At 47.6% G+C, this 24,098-nt stretch overlaps 1 protein-coding gene and 1 non-coding gene across 2 annotated transcripts in view; both read left to right on the top strand.

Moving 5' to 3' along the window:
• The window catches only part of THSD4 (thrombospondin type 1 domain containing 4), a 549,275-nt gene that overhangs the window by 187,127 nt on the left and 338,050 nt on the right, over positions 1-24,098 (top strand). The gene's annotated exons all lie outside the window — the stretch shown is intronic.
• LOC120235518 lies at positions 19,633-19,739 on the top strand. Its single transcript, XR_005529434.1, has one exon. It is a non-coding gene; the product is annotated as a U6 spliceosomal RNA (small nuclear RNA).

Genomic DNA, 24,098 nt, shown 5'->3' with positions numbered 1-24,098 from the left:
ATTCATGTGCAGGCGCGGTGTTTCTGATGCGGAGGAATCAGGCTTTTATCCGTAGCCTCCAGTGCGGTCGCCTCCTTTCCTTTCGATTTCAACATGGAGTTTTCTCTTTATTCTTCAGTTCAGTAGTACCCGACTGCCTATCTGGTACTGGCGAGTCTGGCACTGGTCCTAGATATCTTTTATCTGTCCAGAGCCCGTGTCCAGTGGAAGGAAGGAGGTAAATGTGAGGATGAAAAGGGGGCAGGGAACTTGGATTCCCAGAGAGGTCCTCAGAAAGGTCTAAGGGGCTCAAATTGAGGATATATCATAGCCCCAGTCCTCTTTGGAGCTCAGGTCAGGGCGCAAGATCACATGATTCATGAGTGCTGCAAACCTCAATTTCCACATCTGTAAAATGGGCTAGGAGTAGTGACAGCATAGGGATTTTCTTTTAAACCTTCTGCAGTTGGGGCTGAGCTGCTGAAATGCCAAGCGCAAATCAGAGGAAAGTCAGAGAAAATGCTAAATTAGAGCCCATTTGACTCCTGAGTGTGACATTAATTAAACAAAAAAATTCTCCAGAAACTTTGGATAGTTTGTCCGGGGGACACCGTGGGTTTATGATGACCTCAAAGCCAGAAATAAATAAAGATTTTTCCCTGGGAATTCTTTTCCCTCTCACCCCTGAGTAATTCTAATGATATGCATGTAAAATACATTATGGCAAATCCTCTAGCAGTTTCCGCCTTGGTAATAAATGTTGCATTCTAGTAGAGCAAGAACATCTGCTTAATAATTTCATATAACTACTCCGCAAAGCTGCCAGGGGTAGAGGTTAGCCAGTTGGGTATATAGCATGAAGCGGAAGGCGTGGGAGAAGGAAAGACACAGTTTGAACCCAGATTCGGCCACTGATGTGACCTAGGGCAGGTGATTTAACTTCTCCAAGCCTCAGTTTCCTAATCCACAAAGGGGCGATATTAAAGTGATGTTCATATACCATCGAAGGTGGTTGTGAGGATTCGGTGACAGTGCATGTCAGGGGTCTGATGTTAATACCTGCTCCAGAGCCAGTATCTTGTCCAGCGCAAACACTCAAAACATCGGAGGTGATGATGACATTGGTTGCGACGTTGATGGTGGTGGTGGTGGAGATGGTGTTGATGGTATCAGGTGGTGGTGGTGATGATGTTGATGGTGATGATGTTGATGGCGGCGGTGGTGGTGGTAATAGTGACAGTGATCATGGTGGTGGCGGTGGTATGATGGTGATGACGGAAAAGTAAAAACCTGTATTGCTAATAGGAATCAGGAGTGCCTTTTGCTGTAGCTGAGATGCAGGGTCAGGGAAAGACTACAGCCATTTCTTTTTGGACAGCATGAAACTCATTCAGCAGTGGGAAAGCATAGCGAGAAGAGAGGGGGTGGGAGGCTGCCAGACCGAGATCAGCGTTTTGCCTCTGACCTTCACCGGCTCTGTGATGTTTAGTCCCCATGATCCTCTGTTGTCCCCCATCAGTGGGCACTAGACCTTCCCCTCAGATGGCAGTGATGGTCAAAGGAGATAAGTGTGTGAAAGCAGCTGGTGGTGGGCAGGCCCAGTAAACGTTAGCTGTGCTCATGAACGGGATACGCAGTTAACAACTTGAACACCCCTCTGGACCACTCTTTATTCCATGTCCTCCCTTTAACTGTTTACGGTGGCCTTCCAGTCCCTCTGCGAAATGCACACATTGCCATGCTTCCGGAGGGTCTCACAGAGTTCTGCCGCCCACCATTGTGTCAAGCAGCTCCTGCCAGTGCAAATCTTAGCCTTCCTCCACCAGGTTCTGATCACCTCTCTCAGGAAGCTCCCCCCGACTGACCCCGAACCACCTAGAGCTCACTTTCCTGGAACTTTCTGAATCACATGATGTATAAATCAGTTCACTAATGCTTTTATATGCTAACTATGTATATTTATTTTATACGTGAATGTGTTTGTTTTATCTCCCTAATAAATTAGAGCTCTGTGAAGTCAAGAATTCTGTTATATTTATCTTTTGAATCTCCTCTGCTTTCTCTTACCCCAAATCCCAGCATCCCCTCCTGCCCCCCCGTAATCCTTTATGGTGTGGTGCTGAACATATGACGGGTGTTCAATAAATAAAGCCATATTTGGATTTCTTTTCTTTTTTTTTTTTTTTTTTTGGATTTCTTTTCTTATAAATCCTGCTTTTTGCCTTGCTGCTTTTTCTTCACCTCACTCCCCATATCGTGTGCCTTAAAAGATACACAAATACAACCTTTTGTGTTTTTGTATTTAGTGACCTTGTTGTGAAAATAAATGTGTTACAGTGTGGGGCCTGGGACACCTGATATCATCTGAGCCTCAGGATATATACATTAATTCAGTTGTGCCTATGAGAGAATGGCGATTTCTCAGTTTAAACACATGTACTGTAGCGAATACAGTCTGTAGTTACTAAAATGAAGAAAGGGACAAAAAAGTAAAGCTACGCTCTTAATGCCTCGCTGATTGGCCGTGCGTCCTCTGATGCGATCTGACTCTGAAAACATGAAGAATTCGGGCTCCAGGGAGAGGCTTAGTACAGGGGTGCATTTGGCTGTCACATCCACCGTGACCCCAATGTTCCTTGCAGGCTGTGTGGTGCATTCTTGTGCTCTCCTTTGTTAATTTCTCTCCGTCCTATTTGTTTTTCTTTTTTTTTTTTTAATGTTTATTTTATTTATTGTGAGACAGAGAGAGAGCAAAGGAGTGGCAGAGAAAGAGAGAGGGAGAGAGAGGATTCCAAGCAGGCTCTGTGCTGACAGCACAGACATGGGGCTCAAACTCACGAACCAGGAGACCATGACATGAGCTGAAATCAAGAGTCAGTTGCTTAACCGACTGAGCCACCCAGGCACCCCTCTTTTTTCCTTTGAATTCAGTCTTCAGTCATACAGGCTAGCCATCTGTGTGGACGATTTGAGCATTTCAGGTTGCCTTTTATTTCAGCCCGAGCAAACCCCCTTTATCTGATTCTCCTATAAGACCTCGTCTGCCGCATATCTTGGGGGGAAGAAGGGAAAAGGTTAATGTCAATTTATTTTGCCTGTGGCTTTGTTCTCCCCTACCTACCAATTGTTAGTTCCGGCCTAAAGCTTATCTTTCTCGTGTTTACTCATTTGTTCACTTATTCAGTTAGCCTGCCATTTAATAAATATTTATCGTTGGTCGACTGTGTGCCAAGTGCTATTCTGGGCTCCGGAGCTAGAACAGTGCATAAAAGTGAGAATGCCCTCCTCCCCAGGAGCCAGACTCTAGCAGGGGAGAGAGAACAGCATACCGCACAGGCTTGTTTCAATTGGAACTTTTTAAAAACTCTGAACCTTGGAAAAAGTCCACTTTCCACTGGCTTATTAAATATGCTGAACCAGACAGTTACCACTGCTGACCGGAGATCAGGGTTCAACACACCCTGAGCTCTTGATGTTATGATTTATAAAATTAAAAAAGGACGGCCTTCTGCAGATGTTGCGTCTGATTTGTTCACTGTGGTCCCTAGAGGCAAGGCGGTGTCGTGGCGAAAAAGCGAGCTTTGGGGTTCCGGTCACCTCTGCTCACTGGGCCTCGGCTTCTTCATCTGTAAAAGGAGGGGGCTGGATAATATCTAGGGTCTGTGACTCTAGTCCTGCGAGATCAAGATCCTTTCCCTGAAGAGTGGTGTGTCTTTATTTTAGCTTAAGGCACAGCCAGGGCACCTGACAAATGAATACCAAGTGTCCGTTATGATGTGTTGCCATGAAAACGTTGTCTGCCCTTTGGACATAACTGCTGGTGCCGTGGCCCAAAGTTAAATTTAGATAAAAATCAGTCAGAAGCTAAAAATAGTCCTGGTTTTCCTGACAGGTTGGATTCATCATCCTGGGCGGAAAAATAAGGCTGCCTGGCGACAGGGAGTGGGCCAGGCTGAGTGTGAGTTCAGGCTTCGGCTAGAATCTTCCTGACTTGAAAGGCCAGAGCCGCATCCTGGGAAATCTGAGGCCGACTGTGGGAGGCTTGGGCCTGAGAAAAGTTCAAGTCAGAGAGAAAAGGGGCCAGGCCTCTGGGTGACCCACATGCCCGTAACTTCTAGAAGTTTCTTTTAGGGGCTCCTTTTCAGAATGAAACCCAGAAACTTCCTTTGCTGTCTCCTTAACAACTTGCCTTGAAGGGATTCTTCAGCCAAAGACATACTTTACTTGAGTGGAAAGGTGAAAGAGTTGATGTCATTTCCTGTGACAAGCCATGTTGGCAGGCAGTATGGCAGACCTGAGGTAGAACTCCAGCTCTGCTCAGATTACATTTGTGACCCTGCCTTTCTGAGCCTCAGGTTGTGACATTAAGGTAACACCACTTAGCTGACAAGGGCTGTGGCAGTGCTTTCATGAGATGATTTGTACAAAGTGCTGAGTTACATACTGAGGACACTTTAAATGCCCAGTCAGTATTCAGGATCATTGCTGGTATTATGCCCTCTTGGGCCACATGGGGAGTGAGTGGCTGCAGCCTCATCTAGGGGCACCCATGAGAAATACTCTTGGTGCATGGAGCCACTTCGTCTTGCTTTCAGCTGTGCCCCCCCCCCCCGCTTACTAACTATATGACCTTTACTAAAACCCACTTGTCTGAGTCTTAGTTCTCACGTCTCACAAATGGGTATGACAACAATATTTTGTAAGGTTACTGTGAGAAGTTCATGAGCTCATGTAATTAAAACATTGAGCACACACCGTGGGCGTTCAGTAAACACAGGACATGCTATGTTATTATGGTTGATAAAGTAAGGGCTAAAGTTCGACTGACTTGTTAAAGTCCGGGCCCAACCAGTTATTAGGTGGGAGGCCTTTAGAGGACTGCTTTACCATTCGGAACTTCAGTCTCTTCTTCTGTCAAATGGAAATGATCATAGCATCAGTCATCTAGAGGCACAATGAGGGTCAGATGACATAATGCCCGTAACTCAGTTTGCACTGTACCTGGCACACAGCAAAGCCCTTGCTGTTAGCTCTTTCCTTCCTGCCTTCTCTGTTCTTCTGGGACCCGGTTGGAGAGAGTGCTTCTTGCACTGTGTTCCTTCGGCTCTAAAATGCTGTTTTCTTTTTTTTTTTTTTTAATCTTTTTTTATTTTTGAGAGAGAGACAGAGTGTGAGTAGGGGAGGGGCAGAGAGAGAGGGAGACACAGAATCTGAAGCAGGCTCCAGGCTCTGAGCTATCAGCACAGAGCCCTATGCGGGCCTCGAACTCACAAGCCGTGAGATCATGACCTGAGCCGAAATCGGGTGCTCAACTGACTGAGCCACCCAGGCGCCCCCAAAAATACCATTTTCTAAACCACCTCTCTTTCTCTCACTTTCTCTCTGTGCCTCTGCTGCAGCCATCACTCAGCCATGCTCCATTGGCTGCCAAGAGAGAGGGCGAGGCTAGTTCAGTGAGTAACTTAAAATAAAACAGACATCAGTTGACACAGCAGAGGTTGGAATGGACCAGTCCCTAACAAGCCCGCTTAGTGGCGGTCACTGCCGTCTGGCCCTGGCGAGGGGGGAGGAAGGCCGTGCTAATTTGCTCTCCCACCTGTGTGTCTTCTGGGGCGTAGTCAGAGACCTGAGCTCGACTCCTGACTGCACTCCTCCCGTTGGCCCTTGGCCGGCAAAGCTGTTTGTCTCCGCTCCCATCTCTCTGCTACAGTCATTTAGACGGCCTTGATTGGTTTTCCTGAGGTGGTGTTTGGGCATCTCCCCCAGCCACCTAGGTGTTTGGCCTGTGATGGTGACGGAGGGGTGGCTGCCCTTCGTCAGGCTGCTCCTGGCATTGGGGAAGCAGCTCTGAAATCCCCGACGGGGGCAGGCCAAGAAAATTTGGATGTGGACACACGCACACTCGGTTACATCTGAAGACAGTCAGGTCTCCGGCGGCCAGATCACTGGGAAGAAATGTGGCTTTGCATCTGAACTCTGTATTTGGGGAAACTTGGAGTTATCAGTCGCGGCTGGCTCCGACTCAGAGTGGATTAGCTTTTATGAAATGATTGTCTCCAAACACACTTACTAAATGCAAAAACCTGCTGTGGCTCTGCAGGCACCATGGGGCGGGCTGACCCGCAGAGGCTTGCGTAGCTGGGCCGCCTCCGATGCGGTCTGGCTCTGGAGCGTGGCGGGGAGGGAGGAGGAGTCCCAGACTTGCGCTCTGAAAACCTGGGCTCCGGTCTTGGCCCACCACTAATCAGTTGCGGGACCTGGGGAGGGGCGTACAGCTTCACAGATAACACCTTGGAGCCCATCCATCCGCAGGGCTCTCAGTGGAGAGGCAGGAAGCATCCGTGCCATTTAGATTCACGAAGAGCTGATCCTGAATCATTGCTCGTTTCCCTGCCCCTGTGTGACAGTGGGCTAATACCTGCCCCTTGACCTTCAGCCTCCCCATCTGTAAAACAGGGATTGTATGATTCTGTTTGTCAGGGTCTTACAAGAAGCAGACACCAAGACAGGATTAAATGTAAGGAATTTATTAGGGGAAACAGACAGGCTAAGAGAATGGTCAGACAGCAGTGCAGGTCTGTTCTTGATTGAAAGAGGAAAGGAGGGAAAGCTGGGTGGGGGCGGCGGGGGGTTCCTGGATTTCCAAGAAGTGTTCAACTAGGACGTATGGGGGAGCCCTGGAGTCAGAGTCCGTGGTCAGAGGCATCTGTGTCTCCTGGGAACAGATTTGTCTCAGTACCCACCCCCCTGCCCCCACCTCTGCCCCCACCTGGCTCAGCTATTGCCCCTGGGAAGCTCAGCAAAGTGCCAGTGCTTGCTTCAGTGATGGATTTCAGCGCCCAGCAGCTGGGGCCTTTAGTCTGCTAATGCCTCCTGGAGTGGGCGGTCTGCACATGACAGTCATTTTCACGGGTGCCACGAATGTCTACACTGCAGGTGGCCATGAGGATCCGAGCAAGATCAAATATGTAGAGGACGTCAGGTCTTATTTTAAGGATGATGTGTACGTGTGCATGGGTGCATGCATGGATGGAAACTCTTGACTGTGGATATAGCAGGAGGAACCCCAGGTCCGGAGGCCTGGACCCTGTTCAGGGTCTAGCCCTGAGCCTCCAAATGGCTCCCTAATTTAATCCTCCTCACCAGCCCAGGGAAGTTGGGCACCCAAGGTCACGCAGTTAGAATGCACTATGCCTGGGATTTGTAACCAAGTTCAAGTCTCGTGATGTTAACATTTTGCACAACCCAGTGGCCATCACGAGGTTAAGGTAGGGGATCGTTACCCCTGATGACAGCTGTCTGTTTTGTCTGTGCCGTGTCAGCAGTACCTGGAACTTGCCGGGTCCACAGGAGACTCCCGCTAAATGCTGCAGTGGTGAATCCATTGACTAAAACTGTTAGCTTGGGGTCCAGTCTAGCTCTCCCAGATTCCACTCGAGTGTCCCCTCCCACCTCACTGTTATGTCACCCTAACAGTAGTGTTCCTCCGGCGGAGCCTGGGATGCCAGGGCGAGAAGGACATCGCCCCTCTTGGCTGGCTGCAAGGTCATGGTGGAGGGAGCTCCTGTGGGTCGTGCTTCCTGCCTGAAGAAGCAGGATGGGATGTGAGGTTATCCCGACCTCTTACAGGTCAGACCGGGAGTGTGGGCCCCCTTCCTCGGGGATCTCTAGGCTTACAGGGCGTCGGGAGGAGTGTGCGTAGGCTCAACTCTCAGGTATGGTTTCTGGGGGGTGGGTCCCAGCCAACCTGAAGTCCCGTTGCTTGAGACCTTTAATGTGTCATGGGCTTGGGAGATTGCCCACCAGGATTCCAAACAGCTGCCCGTATCAGCTTCCCATTTCTGAAGTGGGGGCCTCTCAGCTTGAGTTTCTCACCCTCCACATGCTCTCATTAGGCCGAGCCTTTGTCTTTTTCTTGGCCAGGAGCCTTGTCATTCTGGCATCTACAGTTCTGGGCAGGAAGAGTGTGGGTTTGAGTGGCTGGCAACTGGTACTATGCAGAAGGGCAGTGGTACCAGGGGACATTCCCATGGCATCGGTGTGGGTACTTCTAACTTTCCCAAGAATTAGCCAGACCCAGGGTGCTAGGTATTGCAGCTGGTCTGGAGGACACTTAGTAAGTCTTTGGTTCAATCTTTACTCAGTGCTGTTTCCCTCTCCATAGAGGTAGTGTTTGCATCAAACCCCCAATTTTTAAGGCGGTACCAAAGCAGACACAAGCCTTTCTTTCTCGTTAGGCTTAGTAGATGCTTGTTGAAAAAGCGTGGACTTTAGCTGGCAAGACACTACTACAGAACGTTGTGGCTTCTGCGTTCCTTCCCCTCCCACCCTCTGATCCTTTATCCTCAACTAACATTTCTCTGCTCTTTTATGCCAAGTATGTAGAACTCAGGGATGAGTAAGACACAACCTCTGCCCTCAAGAAGCTCATAACCTCCCAGCCCGCTGTTGTCCTTGTGAATTCAGTGGATGAAAGCATTTAAAGAAAGACAGTTTTTTAAGATTTAGAATTCACATTATGGAAGAATAGTACTATGGACAAACAAGGGGAATTCGCTCCTTGCAAATGGGGAAACACAGTTAAAGGATGTTGCCAGAATCCCGGTTTTAAAACCAACACATGGTCTCCCTAGAACCCTTCCTCCAAGAGATAATCAGCAACAGCCTTTCTGAATTAACAGGTCATAGAAGAGTTTGGGGATTAAGCATGAGAGCGTATGTGAAGCATTTGGCACATTTCCTGGGCACTTACTAAGCACCCAGTAAAATTGGTAACTCTCATTTTTATTATTTTCATCATCATTCTTGTTATTTTCTCGCTCCCCAGCTCTGAGGGCAGCTGGTGCAAGGCTGGTACCCAGGAGAATCCCCGAGGGCTGGAGTTGGCATTGGCCACGTCTACGGCCGAATGCTGGCCCATGGGGGTAAAGAATTCTGACCCAGGCCAGGGAGAAGAAAGACCATAGCTTCCTTCTCTCTCCAGTTCTCTGAGATGAAGCCCTTGGCATCATCTGGATCTACAGCTAGATAGATCTGTGGCCCTTAGAGCTCTCAGAAATGCCGGCAGATATGGTAGATGGAAGACAGAAACTGTATATATTCTTCTTGAAAGCTGCACTGTCCATCTGGGGCAAAGTGTGACTATGTAATGGAGCCTGCTGCTTTTTGAAGCTGCACTTTGAGAAATAGAATGTGGCTAAGTGACAGACTGGAGCAGATGGGTCAGAGTTGCACTGGATTTCAGGAAGGCCCTCCTTCTTGAGCAGAATTAATGGAGCTCAGGTCCTGGGAGGGTGAGAGCACTCTTGGCACACAGCTGTCCTGTGACGGTTGCTACATTCATCTGTGAAACATGTTGGATCTGAGAAATGAGCCTTGGATCCTGGGTCATGTTAACATCAGAGTCATCTTTGATTAATTAAATGAGACAATACAGGAGAGGTGCTTGGCGCAGTGCCTGGTACAGAGCTCACATCCAGTTAATGCAAATAGTCACCAGCACCAGCATCTTCTTTTAATTGATGGTTCTTTGCTTAAATCAAGGGTTTTGGGTTTAGATATGGTGCTTCAATGAAACAGCACTTCCTACTCTGTTTAGGACTTGAATAAAGTATCCCCTTCCTCTTACCCCATGAGGATTTTTGTATAATCCTCATCCTTTAGCACCTAGACTCCCAGGATGGCAAATAGATTTCATCTGGTGCTGTGGAGTCTGGCTGGACTCCTCTTTGAGAAGAATTCTGGGACTTCAGGCTCAGAGGAAAAGGACAGGCTACAGTAATTGATTAGTGATGTCTGTCACGGGTGTGGGTAAGGGGTGGAAGGTATGTGTGCTGTGCTTTTGCTGTCTCTCACTGAACAAAGGAACTTGAAGGCCCAGCCTTGGTAAAAATGAACATGAGGCTCGTTTCTGAAGATGTTGCCATTCTGGCAAGCAGCTGAGACCTGCACAGCTGTTTATCTTCCCGGTCATGTTTCTGGTTTCTGGCTGTTTGTCTTTTAACAAGAGGTCAGTGATCGAGGGCTTCTCCACATCTGCAGGGAGTTTCCTGCAGAATTAGGATGTGTAAAATAAACCCACAAAATCAAAGCCCTAAGAAGATGCTGGGGATTGTTTCCCACTTGAGGTCACCCTTCTTCTAGAAGGGCATGGGGGTTGGGTTGCAGAGAACGGTGTGCAAAGCCGAACGAAGTAGCTGGGCTGTAACAAAGCACAATCGATAAAAAGAAAAAAAAAGTTCTCAAAGTGGGGTGATATCACCTCAGTGGATGGCCTTTCCATTGTAATCCGTTAGGACGGAGGAAGAAAGCCGTGGCTGCCATATTTCCAACACGTGTGAGGCATGCATACACTCCCCCACGAATGCACAAGCTTCTAGAACTTATGTAATCAGTTCAGTGATTTAGGGCAATTGCTTTTCAACTTTTGATATAAAAATAAAATTTCCAACCTGCGTGGTGAGAGCCTAAATGATACCTGGAAAAAAGTGGTATGATCAATGATTAATACATTAATGTATTAATACATCAGTGTAATAATGTAATGATCAATACATTAATACTTTTCTTTTGTTAAATCTGAAGTTCAGTTTCTATTTGAACATAAGAGAAAATTCAAACTCCAGTCGCTGAAAAGTTAAAATTTCTGACGGGCAATATTTATAGCAATGACTTTTGTCCTTTTAACATTTAAGGAAAAAATTAAAGCAGTCATTTGGGTGTGATTGTTTTGCTTAAAGCTGAAGATCAATCTCAAGTACAGTTGGTGTTACCCCTGGTCATTAATGACCTTCCACATTTCACCGTGTCTCAGCTTGTTCCGAAGTACCACATATGCAAAGAAACAATAGCTCTCGTGGAATCAGACAGTTTTAAAAGGCATAAAAATATTACATTTCTGTAAGACATGATTTAAAACCCCAGCCTGTCATTCGTCATTTCTGTGCCTCAAAACATCTTTCTAATTCATAACTTATTTCCTCTTGTTTGGTACTTCAGATTCGGTCTCTGAAGCAGCAGATGCATTTTGAGCCCAATCTAATTTTTCTCTAGGAAGTAAGTGAAATTCTAGGAATGGCATACAGACCCGTCAAAATGGGTGACACTTTCGTACTTTCATCAGGGAGAAATGCTGCCTATTGAAGTCAGCTCGAGGGGGCTTCGGTCAAGGCTAAGCCTGTGTGCTGGGGAGACAGAGGGCACACTGTCTATGGCGTTATTTGCAAGGGCTTCATTTGCCTGGGGGCCCAGCCCTTCAGACCTAAGAGCGTGGGGGCCACACACGTGTCTGTGATGGCGGGGTGGCAGCCGAGGAGAGGAAGAAGGGCTGTCGCCACCACCTTAGTCCCGGGCCTGTCAAAGGACATCTATGGATACGGATGTGGCTTGATCGCACACTATAATGCTTCTCTAGCTGCATCCCTGAGAACCGCTTAAAAAAAAAAAGGGGGGGGGGAGTGGCTGTCCCCAGCCCAAGAGAGAACTGTCCCCAGCCTTGGTGGCTAGAGGTGGAATCAACAGTGGCCCCAGCAGGGAGGCCCTGGGGGGACCAGCAGCTACACTAGAGCCCAGTGAGACCCGAGGAGAGCTGGGCCGCATGGCCCTTGGTGGACCGGCAGCGAGGGAGCCAGGGTTCCTGGGAGGAAGCCTGCCCTATTTGTTCAGCGTGTTGCCCCAGGAGAAAAGCCACAAATACTTGCCTTGTGAGCTAAACCCTACAAGAATCAACTAGTTAACACGTAAAAAGTTGTCCTAGCCGGGAACTGGAGAAACTGGTCTGACCTGATTAATAACTCAAAGGCTTCCGAGCCAGGGCCGGGGTGAGAGAGCCCTCTGACATTCTGCCCTGGCAGGCGCGCTCCACCTGCAAGTCTTACCATAGATAAGCCCTTGAGAGGGTTGACAAACCCCATAGGCCTCCCTGGAAGAGGTGACAGTTACTCAAGGGATTCCTGAATGCGATGTCATGTAGGCAGAATGACTCATTTGAGTGTGGGCCGTGACTGACTTCTGACCTGGCCTCTCATTCACCGATTCACTGTGGTCAAGTCTCTGAGCCTTTCTTGACCTCCGCTCCCTCCCTGGATAAAGAAAGTGGTGGTACGGATAATCTCCTTGAAGAACTCTGAGGATGAAGACAACTATGTGTGTAAAACACCCAGGGGTCCTGGCCAAGGCTCTGCTCGTATTTTCCTTGCTTGTGCTGTTGTTAAACTCCCTCAACCCCCACCCTCAAATCCCGACATCTTATTTCCCTAAGAATGGGGTTCAAAGTATGGTTGTTAACCTTGAAGAGTCCAAAGTGTGAGCTTTGACTTCTAGAGTCTCCCTCATGAGCTGAATGACCCAGAGCCAATCCTGCAGGGCTGGGGGGCCCCGGAAACAGGTGGCTCCTTAGGTGACGGCCCAGGCGCCCCCTGCTCTGAGCCTCCGGGGTCCTCGAAAGCAGTCTTCCTTACGTGTTGCCCTTCTGTTTGGAGCCGAGTCTGAACCGGCCTCAGAGATGAGGTTTGTACTCACGTGTGGAACCTAGGATCGGGCTGTGAGGTAATGCGGAGAGTATGTGAACTGTTATAAATGAATATGCGAGCTTCCTTCATCTCTGATTTCTCCTTTTTTGGTGTCTTTGGTGAGAGGCAGGGAGGTCAGGAGGCAGCTGACGGAGGACTTCCAAAGGCAGCAAGGCAGGGCCGGGGTTTCGTTTTTTTTTTTTCTGTTCTGGGGGCAAGTTCTGTTGTTTGGCTTTGGTTAATCTGTCACCGGAAACTGGGGTTGTTGGAAGGCAAGGCGCCCATAAGCAGCCTCTTGAGGTGCCAAACACTTGGTGGGAGGTAAGAGAAAGGGGGAGATGGGACAAAATAGGAAAAACCCTCCAACTCAAGCCACCAGCGTGGGCCTGGCAAAGACCAAGGTCTCCAGTGCGGTGAGGCCAGAGCTGGGGCCGGCCTCTGGAAACCCAGGTCATGGTTCTGGGCTCTCAGTAAAAGGCCATCTGTCCTAGGGGCCTCTGTCCTCTGTTCCTCTAGGGAGAAGCCACTGGAGCCCGGACGGCCAGCGCACGCAGGTTGAGCACTGAGTCCCTGTCAGGGCGGCCCCACTGCATCTTCCTCCAGCTGCTGGCCCCTCTGCGTCTCACGCCTTCTCGGGCCGTCCTGTCCGGCCCTTGCCCTGCATCTTCTGGTCAGCCTGGTCTCCGGCCCCAGGTGTCACTGCCTCTGGGTGCTGTGTGCTCCTCTGCACAGCGCATTAGTGCTCTTAGTGTTTGATTTGATCTCCATTAAACGTTTTCGATGTTCCGTGCTGCTTTCTTTGCTTTGCTTTGCTTTGCTTTTTTTTCTTTTCCTTTCCTTTCCTTTCTTTTCTTTCCTCTTCCTTCCTTCCTTCCTTCCTTCCTTCCTTCCTTCCTTCCTTCCTTCTTTCTTTTCTCCTCTGCCTACCCAAACTACTGCTTCTGTCTGGGCCTCCCTTTGATGTATTTTTTTTAACTCAGAAAAACTCCCCTTCATCCTTCAAAACCAAGATTGAGTTTCATCCCTCTCGAGGAAATCTTCCCCGACCCTCTCGGGTATTTGGTTATTAGCCTCCAGTTACCTCTGTGCTTTGCACACGTGTCTTCTTAAACCGATGACAGTGCATTCTTTTATGTATGTTTGCATGCCTCGTTCCTATCTAGAGATGTAACCTCGCCGAAAATGAAAGCCACAGGTTATTTGTTAGAGTAAGCATAGGCCATAGTGTTTAGGGGATGGACTGACTGAATTAAAATAAAATGCTACCATCTGCCAGCTTTGTGACGGAGGCCAAGTTCTTAACCTCCTGTGCCTCAGTTTCCTAATTTATAAAAGGGGAGTAATTGAAGTGCCCACCTCTTAGGGCCGTTATGAGGATTAAATGATAAAGAAGTGTGAAACACATTGCTCAATAGGTCTTAGTTATGGTTTTTTCTTTTTTCAAAAACTTTTTTAATGTTTTTATTTTTGAGAGACAGAGAGAGACAAAGCACAAGTTGGGGAAGGGCGGAGGGAGAGGGAGACACAGAATCCAAAGCAGGCTCTGGGCTCTGAGCTGTCAGCACAGAATCCGATGTGGGGCTCGAGCTCAACAGACTGTGAGATCATGACCTGAGCCGAAGTTGGACGCTTAACCAACTGAGCCAGCCAGATGCCCTGATAGGTCTTAACTATTATGCTGCTGATCTGAATTTTCAGGCTCCATTATCTTTGCAGCTTACCACAGGATCAGTAGATCTGTGCTGATTTGCTTTGCATTGTGGGTCTCTTACTGGGCTGTGTGCTTGCCGAGGAAGAGCCGTGGGGCCTGCCTGTGTCCTGTACACTTGGGCTCAGCACCTTGCCAGAGTGGGTCTCATGTCCCCATTTCCTAGATGAGGAACCTGAGGCTCAGAGAGATATAGTGACTTGTTGAAGGTCACTTTGAAGTCCAAGATGTGGTGGTGGTCCTGGAACTCTGAATGGGAGCTTGAACCAGAGAGGCTACAATATCATCCACTCTGTAGCTGAAAGTTTCTGGCCTCTCAGATCAAATCCTCAAGAGAGTGAGCTAGAGGAACCAGGATGTGGGTCCGTTCCACAGCATTGGGAGCCTACCAGGGTGTCACCCTTTGGATGGCCCTTGGCCATGGCTGCCAGGCTTTCTTTTGTAGGGGAGGTGGTTGGTGTTTGGGCCCTACTGAGTCTCTATAGACTCTTCCATTAGCTCTCTGTGGGGGTCACTTGTAAGAACAGGATGGGAGGCCCTACTCTGGGCCTTAGGGTTTCTAAAGTGGGCATACAGATAATGGCTTCACCCAGCTTTCCGTCTCTGCCACTTCCCTCCCTTCCGGTCCCCTCCCCTTCCATTTCCCCACGTCTCCTTTTTCTTCTCCTTCTCCTTTCTTTCTATTTCCACTTATAGCCCTTTTAATATTTCTTTTAGAATAATGACTGTAGTGCCTTAATTTTTTTCTAAAAGTAACGTGTGTCCAAAGTAAAGAATTCAAATAATTCAGATGAGAGCCAAGAAGAGAGTAAAAAAATTATTCCAAATCACACCACAGAGAGCTAATTCTTGTTAACAGCAGGTGAACATAATTCCAGACATTTTGGATGCATGTATTTTATACAGACACACACGTACGTGCGCGCACGCGTGCACACACACACACACACACACACACACACACACAGAAGGATGGATGAGTGGGTTGGTGGTTGGATGTCCAGATGGAGAAACTAACATATCAATTGATTGATTGACTAAAGTGCTTTTAGGAGTTTTTTGTTTTGTTTTTTTGTAAAAATGGGTCAGTAGATGTTCTTTAATAACATCTACTGAATTCCATTTTCTTTCTGGAGTTTAAAAGTAACGTAGCTGATGAGATTTTAAAGTGTGCACTGGGAAGCTGGCAGGGAGAGGCTGGTGGTGTTGTAGAGGCTGTTGTGGAGGTGAAAAGTATCCATGGTGTACATGTGAAGTGAATAAAGAAGCGGGTGCTGTCCCAGGCATGAGGGTACAGCCCTCCCCCCTATAGACCCTGTAGAGAACCTCGAGTCTGAGGACACCAGGGAACAGGAAAGAGGAGACCACAGAGGCGCAGTGTCGTCACATCGGTCTTTCCCTTCTTTGCCCTCCCATTGACCTGGTATCTGCATCTCTAGATTTCTCACCTACCTGCCCACGTCTGTCTCCCTGTGCCCTTGTGCTGGGCGCTCCCACAGGGGTAGACCCCACACTGAAGAGTGGCCCTCGGACACAGCACGGTTGACGGAGCTTTGGCTGATTCCCACATACTTGTCTTTTGTTCTCAAAACAGGAGTGCTGTGTGGGGGGCAGAAGAGCCAAGCCTTGGCCATACGCAAAGCCCAACGCAGCCCAGGCCACCGATCCAGGACACCCGGCAGGGGTGCCCCTCCTCATGCCGAATTCCCTTCTGGTGCCTTTGGTGTCAGACGCTCTCAGAAGGTGTTTGAGGTCCCCGTTTGTTTGAGGGCTCTCCATCTCTTCTCTTAGTTTCCAGTTGTGCCTATGAAAGGGACTGAAGGGAAGTAGCCAGAGACTTTGTGCCTACTGGTCTGATGTTATGATAACTGAGACAGAAAACGATTTCCTCTCCGGACAGAGCCCGCCCCTAAATGAACTGCCTTACCCGCCATATTAGTTCCCTAGGGTTGCTTAACAAATGGCCACAAATTTGGTGGCTTAAACATTAAGACACCCATGGTCTATTCTCTTGCCACGTCATAGAGCGGAAGCCTGAAATCAAGACATCAGCAGGGTTGGTTCTGAAGGCTCGGGGAAGAATCACCCCATGCCTCTCTCCCAGCTTCTGGTGGCTTTCCTTGGCTTGTGAACACATTACTCTCTGTCCCTGTCTTCATATAGTCTCTGTATGTCTCTGTGACTCGAATCTCCGTCTGCCTCTCTCTTAAAAGGACACATATCACTGGAGTTAGGTTTACGCCTTTTTCCAGAAAAGATCACATTCATAGTTTCCAGAGTTAGGGCTTCCATGTGTTTTCGGAGAAGGGGGCAGCATTCACCCCTCTGTGCCCGCCTTATGGGAAGGGTTGGCAGCTTCCCCAGAAACATGCGAGCTGCCTCCCAGGGCACACAGGCAGGGTACGAGCTGGGAGTCCGCTCAAAACAATCCTCTGTGCCCTTCCTGACACCTAGATTATCTTTGGTTGTTTCTTGCCAGACGTGATAATTTAGGAAAAAATAGTAAATTGAATGAAAGTTTCTGATGATTTTATAATCAGAAAAAAGCTGTGGAAATGCCAGCTTGTATCGTGAGCAGTCAAGAGGATTTCCCATGCTTGCATCCATAGGTCCGTTCCTATGCATGAGATGTACCCAACAAATTGAAGATTACCAGCATGTTCAGAGCTGTGGGAAGGGTTTTGAAGTTGGTGTGGTATCAACATCGATCTCTCAGGCCCAGTCTTCGAGAGTGGATGAGGTGGGGGATCCCCTTTCGGTGTGAAGGCAGGGAAGTGATTCTGAGTATGTATGCAGTTGTGAGGTAGAAATGTGAGAAGAGGATGCAGGTTACACACTAGGCGAAATATTCTGAGGAGAGAGCATGAGACTTAAAGTCCAAAAGAAAACTACTTTCTTCATCTTTATCATTGACTTTTTTGCAGTCTACACAGGATCTGTGACAAGCTATAATTATATATGTGATTTCTTGTTCTGGTAAGATACACTTTTGTTCTGTTTTAGTACGTAGTTGTGGTGTGTGGGGGGGGGAGGGTGAAGGGAGGGACTGATGTCAAATAAGGAGGAGTTGTACCCTAGGAATCTGCCAGTCAGAAGGGCATTTCAAGTGTCAGTCAGCAACTCCAGTCTTGAGTGACTGGAGGTGGGGGATGGGAAGCTGAAATAAAGGAAGGAGCCATTGGCTGGGGTGGACAGCAGCCTATAGGAGGAGAAAGCATTAAACTATTTGGCCCCTTTCTGCAGACAGAAGAACCAGTGCTGCCTACTGGCAGAATTTTCTTTTTAACTTCAACAGTTTGGATTTGGTAGTAAATCACCCATAACAAGAAATCTGGAGGTAGCCAGTTTGTTGGCTTGTTAATTTAGTAGCTCAACAATGTCAGCCTGGCTTCTCTGAGTTTTTAGGGCCATTTCCCTGTGGGCAAAAGGGTTGCCACATCCATGGACAGCAGGCTTGGCATACACATGTCCATGTCAGGTGGAAGGGAAGAGATTCCCACATACTGTTCTCTTTTTGCCAGAGAAGAACATCTTTCTGAGACCTCTCCAAAGATTTTCCCTTACAGTGCATTGGCCCCATAGGTATGTCAGACATCATTCAGGTTTCTACCAATTGTCCCAAGAATGTTTTTATCGTAGAAGTATCTAATTCAGAATCACGTGGTATCTTTGTGAATGAATGCCTTTGGTCTTCTTTAATCCGGAACAATTTCTCAGACTTTTCTCGTGACTTTCATGACCTTGACATAATTTGAAGCATGCAGGCCCTTCATGATGTAGAATGGCCCTCAGTTTGGGTCCATCCGATGTTTCCCTATGATACATTCAGGTTATGCTTCATTGGCAGGAAAATCACAGAAGGATTGGTGTGTTCTTATTGTATTCAAACAGGTGGCACATGATGTCCAGTTTTTCCCTTATTCAATCAGATATTTACTGATATTAGTATGGACACATGGATTTCCCTTTTACTCAAGCAGGTTATGATGTGTTACTATCGTTCCTTATTTGGGGGCTCAAATTGTCCCGGTTTGCATATGTGTAGTCCTGTGAGCCTGGCTCCTATTGTTTTTTGATGTGTCTCCCTCATTCTAGAAGTGCTTCCTCAACTTTCTGGCACAAAACATATTATACATTTTATACAAGCTTATATTGTACATTTTTGAGTCCCAACCCTGGAATCAGTCATTTTTCCAAGGAAACCTTGTTCATTGTAGTGGAGAATGGTATTTAGAAGCCACAGTCTGGAAAATAGGTGTGCTTGTTGCTCTTGGGATGTTGCTGCTCCCAGGCCCTCGCAGTCCACAGAGCTAGGTAATTTTACCACATATTTCCATCTATATTCACTTTTGTATATGTCTATAAATAATGAAAATTATGCGTTCACACTCAAACTCAAGTGGCAGTCCAATGAAACAAAGTTCATTTTATGCTCTTTCCATATTTGTACCTCTCTTCCTTGAAGATGAGAAATCTAGCTCCAATTATTCTTTATTTATTGATTTATTTGCTCAGTCACCCTGAGTGTAATCAGTTTCCCATTGCCACCATTACCCCTGCTCTGTGTGAATGTCCATTCAATGCCAGATCACCCTCCCATGTGAATGCCATCTTCCTTCCCCTCGGGCTCTGGCACCTTACTCCAGACCCCCACCAGATGGGCATCTTGCTTGGCCCCCTGAATACACACTCATAAAGTCAAAGAGTTTGACTTGATCATGATGTCAATTTTTTATATGTCTGCGTGTACTCATTCAAACCTTTCTCATTACCTTCCCTGGTTCTTTAGGGTCCTATCAGTGAAGCTTCCCTGAATGGGATCCTGCTGGTCCTCCTTGGGCCTGAGGCAGGCACAAGGGCTGGTTTCTTATCCGTGGTGATTATATATACCTGGCTAGTCAGTATGGTAGCCAATAGTCACGTGTGGCTCTTTCAGCTTAAATTAATGAAAATTAAAAAAAATTTAAAATTCAGTGACTCAGTTGTGCTAGCTATATTTTAAGGGTTCAGTAGCTACATGTGGCTGGTGGCTACCATATTTGGTAGTGTAGGTATGGAACATTTTCATTATCACAGTTCTGTTGGTCTGGCATATACCGTGTAAACCCACTCTTTTCCTCTCCTAATTTGACATTGATCCTTCCCTGATCGCCCCTCATCCTGACTTCAGCCAAAGTTTTCATTCAGATGATCAGCTGGGCCATCAAAACACTTGACAGTCCTTTACACTAACTAGGTTGCCTTCATACCCACATGGCAGTAACTTGATTTCACTAATCTCACCCCTTAGTACTGATCTACAACCCCCATCGGTCCATCCTCATTGCCCCAGACCATCTAGGATACCTGGTCTGCAAATGCAACAGAATATTAACACTGAGAATCTCATGGACATTCTTGGACTCATCATTGCAGTATTTATAAAATGAGAGTCCTGTGCTCACATCGGCAGCACATATACTAAAATCAGAACGATACAGAGAAGATTAGCATGGCCCCTGTACAAGGATGACATGCAAATTCGTGAAGCGTTCCATATTTTTGCAGAGAAGGATAAATACCATATGTTTGCACGTATAGGAGGATTAGGAGGAACTTAACGGAGGACTGTGGGGGAGAAGGGAGGAAATAGTGGGGGAAAGGGAGGGAGGCAAACCATGAGAGACTCTTGAATGCTGAGAACAAACTGAGGGCTGATGGGGGTGGGGGGAGGGGGAGGGGGGTGATGGGCATGGAGGAGGGCACTTGTTTGGATGAGCACTGGGTGTTATATGGAAACCAACTTGACAATAAACTATTTGTAAAAAATAAATAAATAAATAAAAATAAAAGTAATGAAATTAAAATGAGAGTCCTCCAACACCTGCTTACCTGAGCTTTCAAAAAGCTTGCTTCTTCGGGCATTCCTGGGCATCTTGATTCCAGCTTGTCTTTCCAGTTCCTCAATACCTAACCCTTGTCACAGGGCTTTCTTCTCAAGGCCTGTGCTTATGAAATCTTAACAGGCAGCAGAACTACATTTTATGGTATAAAAATGCAGACATTCTGACTCAGTGGGCCTGGCGTGGACCTGAGAGACTGCATTTTAATGAGCTCCCGTAGGTGCTGATGTGGCTGGTCTGAGGACCACATCAACAAGTCCTGGATGTCTGAGATGCTACATCTCAGAATGTCGACGCCCTCCTCTCTTTTCCCTTTGCCTTCCCTCGGAACATCTGCTCACCAAATCTTGAGGCTTCTGTCTTTCAACAGAGATACTTTGAGAGACTATGCTCCACTGAGTGCCCCACTCCAGAAAACAGCTTGGAGCTTAGCTCTTGCTTGAGAGCAGAGCTAGGCGGAACTATAGAAGATAAAGTTTCTCTATTTTGTAATTACACCTAATCTCAATGGCCTTTAAGTAAAATCTGCCCTTCTCACTATAATATTTTGCTCCCGATTTGGTCCCAAAGGATGAACAACTTTGCCACCAAGCCATTTCAAGGAATGTGCCATGTATTCCAAAACTCCATTTTAACAAAGAGTCATGTGAACGTTTTGAGTGGCAACAGCATCTTTGCAGTGAGTGCCCATTGTCCAGAGGTAAGGCCTTCCACAGGGGGCAGCGCTCTAGTATGGATAAGTAGGGCTTCATGTTTTAGCCATGAAATTTACTTTCCTTTACAGTCAGATCTTGTACTGTAGTTTCTATATCTGCCCATTCTGGATTTGAGACATAAATACTCTTTTTCTAGATCATCCTTTCTATCTGTGAGCTCAAGTCTATCCCGTCCCCCAGGGCTTTCTGGAACAGAACGGTAGGGAAACCGGGACATGAGAGTCAGGCTAACCTGGGTTCAGATCCCAGGTCGGTGCTTCTTAGCAGTAAGATCATAGACCAAAATATTTTACCTCTCTGAAGTTTGGCATTCTAATTTAAAGTGAGGCGACTCTGACATATGGGGATTAAATTAGGTACAGGGTGTCCACAGGATAAACTGGATGTAGAGGTGCTCAGGCCAGCAAAGCACCCGAAAATGTGCCCCTTTCTTAACTGGTTCTCTCTTATGTATTAACCTCCACCCCTTGCTCAGTTCTCTCCCTCTTCATTCAAATGTGCACATGTCCGCTCCCTGGAAAAGACTGGAGACTTGAACTTGCTCACTTCTCCACATGCCGTTCCGTCTCCCCACCTCCCTCTGTTGACAAACTCCTTGAAGACACGGCCACTAACTTCTGTCACCGCTTCCCTGCCCACCAAGCACCTGCAGCGACCCCAGCCCCGGAGCGCAGGCCATTGGCCTCGCAGTCCTGTATGTTCTCTGAGCTGCTCATCTCTGGGAGGGGGCATCTTCTCTTCACATGACGGCACTCTCACGGGTGAAAGTGGGCCACAGCCAGCCCTGGTCAATAACTGCTGTGGAGAAAGGATTGCTCAGAGATGAGTCACGCGGTCAGCTTTCCATTTTGTTGTGCTTTCACGTGCTTTTGGAGAAACAGTACGAGGCCGTGGCTGTGTCTGGAATAGGAGGGGGGTCCTTACTCTTAGAGGCAGCAGGTGCTTCGTACTTGAGGGGAGGTTCGGTGCCCACCCGTCTAGGGGATCTGCTAGGAAAGCAGCTGGTCTCAGACAGGAATTTAGGTGGGAGAGAAGGACGGGGAGGGTATGGTCCTGTTTTACCAGGAGCAGGGCTTACAGTCCATTAATTTTAACGTAATGCAAATCGGCTTATGGAAGTGCTGACATGCTGTTATTTAAAAAGCATGAGCAGCGTGATAATTAAATCTCTGTCGATATTTTATTCCAGCACATTTATAGTGTACCTTGCCCAGCTGGTATGATAGATTTCCAGTCTTATAATTATATAAACTGCAAAGTACCAAAAAAGGGGGAACAGAGTGAACCGCGATGCCAAAAACAAGGTGGGGTGTATTAAGTTAAGCTTCATGATTTCAAGCTGAGCTTCATTTCGTCCCTGAGTTTGACCACATTCACTCACTAAAAATATCCTAGAGTCGTGCTTTCCAGTATATAACAGGGGGGAGTTTGGTGTCTGTTTAATGTTTCCTTCTGGCACCTTTGCTCTGAAGCGTGCGTTCTTGGTGGGGAGCCGAGCATCCTAGAATTCAGTCATTCGTTGCCGAGCAGAGCAGTGGAACAGAAATGCACCCTTTGCTGGGAATCTGGAGCCCTGAGCTCTGCTTTGGGGCTGGCTGACTTTGGCCAAGTGACCTCCCCTCTGGGTTTCTGTGATATAAGGAGCCAAGGTGCTGTGACTTCTAATGTGAATGTTTTGCGACTCGAGTGTTTCTTTTGCTTTTTGTATCCCTTAAAATAAAAATTCCCCAGCATAACCCTTTACACAACTCTAAAGCTGAATTTCTTCAGTTCCAAAGAAATTCAACCGGTGAGAATGACCCACAAGCTTGGGGTGTCCATGGAACATGAGGAGGGGGGCAGGGAGGAGAGAAGGGCAGATAAAAGGCCTTGGGGGCAGGGCAAGTGGACGAAAGAACAGAGATGGGGACAAGGGCGTGCCACCCCCAGATTTGGGGAGTCTCCCCTTTATTTATTTTTATTTTTTAAATGTTTATTTGAGAGAAAGAGAGACAGAGCACGAGCAGAGGAGAGACAGAGAGAGAGAGAGGGACATAGAATCCGAAGCAGGCTCCAGGCTTGGAGCTGTCAGTACAGAGCCCGATGCGGGGCTCAAACTCGGGAACCGTGAGATCATGACCTGAGCCAAAGTCAGATGCTTCACCGACAGAGCCGCCCAGGCGCCCAGGGGAGTCTCCCCTTTATAAGTGCATAGTTGCAGGCAGAGCATGTGACTACAGTGCCATCCTACCCATTGTATTAAGCCTGTTGGTAATTCATCTAAGAAATACCACTGGGAGGATTGGTGATTTTACTATCGTTGAGCTGATCTGATATGTGAGGCCACTCGCGTCCCTGCGTGTAAGGAGCATCATCAGGCCAGTCTGTCAACAGGCTGCAGTTAGAACAGCTCTGCATGGAGTACTGGCTGGGGTACCAATGACCTCTGTTTGGAAAGTGCTTCCCAAGGCCAGCTGTGGTCCTGGGATCTCAGGTGAGTGGTTGGGGAACCGCTGGAGAGCAGTCAAAATCTGTGTGCACTCCGTAGGGAAAGGGCCCCGCATCACAATGAAAAGTCGCATGGTAAATCAATCACAGGATGTGAGCCCTTCCAAGAGGCTTTAGAGATCATCTACCCCAAGTCTGTCTTTTGTGGTGGAGAGGCCCAAACTCAGCCAGTGAGGGACGGAGCCGATCCGCCGCCTGGTACTGAGCTAGCTGTCTGCATTTCCCACTGTAACACACACTATATATATGTCATTGTTACCCACCCGCCCCCTCAAAATCCCTTCTTTAGGGAAAGTAGATCTAAGTAAGACAGAGATATACAATAGGCCCTTAAACTATATTGCTTCTGTTGATTGATTTTTACCCTCTAAATATCGTTTTTCCCCTTAGGTTAGGGATCTTCTGAAACTTCCAACCTTACTGCTTCTCTCAACCATCGCTCTGCAGTCCTACCTTGTGCAAAAACTAAACAACCCTTTTATAACCTCAGAATAATCCTTGAACGTTTCTCACACACGCTCTTGCCCTCATGATCCGTGCTGAGCCTGCAAGCTCTCGGCCACAGCTATTTCCAGGGTCTTACCAAGATTCTCACCAGAGACTGGAGAGGGCATTTTCCTGGTTCCTCTCCCGGGCTGGTGATGGCTTTCCCCGTGGCCAGACTGTACTCAAAACAACATGGAAGCCAGCTTCCTTTCTATGGCGTGTCTCCAATTCATCCATGCCTTTGCTTCTGTCTCTCTACCCCCTTCTAGCAGCCCTACCTAGTCAGGAGTCAGTTACCAAGTCATGGAGACTTGCTGACTCTGGTCTGCAT

The sequence above is a fragment of the Hyaena hyaena genome, unplaced genomic scaffold (genome assembly GCF_003009895.1).
Source record: "Hyaena hyaena isolate Hyena2069 unplaced genomic scaffold, ASM300989v1 scaffold_130, whole genome shotgun sequence".
NCBI lineage: Eukaryota > Metazoa > Chordata > Mammalia > Carnivora > Hyaenidae > Hyaena > Hyaena hyaena.
This window is presented reverse-complemented; position numbering and strand designations above follow the sequence as displayed.